This window comes from Trichechus manatus, unplaced genomic scaffold, assembly GCF_000243295.1.
Source record: "Trichechus manatus latirostris isolate Lorelei unplaced genomic scaffold, TriManLat1.0 scaffold00014, whole genome shotgun sequence".
Lineage (NCBI taxonomy): Eukaryota > Metazoa > Chordata > Mammalia > Sirenia > Trichechidae > Trichechus > Trichechus manatus.
The window spans coordinates 23,148,497-23,149,639 of NW_004443950.1; the positions used below are offsets into that span (position 1 = coordinate 23,148,497).

The following is a 1,143-nucleotide window of genomic DNA, read 5'->3' on the forward strand; positions in this document are numbered from 1 at the left end:
GCCTGAGGAGGACTGTCCGTCTTTCCAGGAGGCCTAGACTGTGAGGAGTCACACCAGCCTGCTCTGGTCATTTGCCCCAGGGAATCAGCACTGTTCCAGGGCTTGCCAGGGAGGGAATCTGGGATCCTCTGGCGACGAGGTAACAGCTTTGTTCAAATTCCAAACAAATATTTTCTTTGGGCTGTGGAGACCAAGTTCTGGAGTGACTCGGAGTTTTCCCACCTGCAAAGGGGTTTAAGGACACCTCTCCCCTTCGAAGTTCTGCGGGTATTTGAAGAGAGAAAGCGGAGGCCCTCCAGCAGATTCACCCATGGTCCAGGATGCGAATAACCCAGCCTGGAGGGTTGGGGGGGAACTGCCATCTCTGGGTCTGCCTCAGTTACTTCCTCTGTGAAATGGGAAATTAACCCTGGCTGTTTCCTTTGATGGTTCCCATCCCGGGTCATTAACTCCAACGCTTCGGGGCCAAGCGGTCCCCAAAAGAAATCGGCCAAAGAGGGCGGAGCCACCCAGAAAGAGCTGCAGACCCACACTTTCTCCCCACAGGCAGGCAGTGGTCCCAGCCCACGCCTCCAGACCCCGCAGATTGGGACCAATCACTGAGGTCCCGACGGCGGTGTGAGGCCGTGAATCCCCCAAACATCACCCGACAAAGGGCGCGCTGAGATCCCTGCAGCCCCAGGACTCAGCGCCTACGGGCTCCTCCCGACCCTCCGCCCGGTGACCCCGCCTCGGCCACGGAGCCACACCTGCTCTCCCTGGAGCTCCGCAGCCCTCACCCCGCCCGCCTCGCCAGGCAGAAAATAACGCCCTTCTCCGAGCCTCTGCTCGGGGCTGAAGTCTCAGCCCGCCCGGGCTGCGCGCCCCGGCCCGCCCCAGCCCCAGGACCACCTGGACGGGGCGGCCCGGGGCTCAGGGACCTGGGGAGGGGAGCCGCCTGCTTCACGCGCCCCAGCCCGGCCGCGGGGCCCTTACCTCCTGCGCCAGCGACCTCTGGTTCGCCCGAGAGTCCGCGTTCGGCTGGCGGCTGCCACGAGCCGCGCGCCGCCCACGCCTCTGTTTCCAACTCCGCCTGGCACGTCCCGGCGAAGGCGCCACCAATCGGCACACTGCAGCGCTGGCGGGGCGGAGCCCGAACGCAGA

General features: G+C 64.4%; 1 protein-coding gene across 1 annotated transcript in view; it reads right to left on the reverse strand.

Annotated features, from left to right (window-relative positions):
- The window catches only part of PLEKHF1 (pleckstrin homology and FYVE domain containing 1), a 10,905-nt gene extending 9,837 nt beyond the window's left edge, over window positions 1-1,068 (reverse strand). The window contains exon 1 of the mRNA XM_023726962.1: window positions 976-1,068. The gene's annotated coding sequence lies outside the window, so the exon portion shown is untranslated. The remainder of the gene's footprint in view (window positions 1-975) is intronic.
- Window positions 1,069-1,143: the final 75 nt, after the last annotated feature.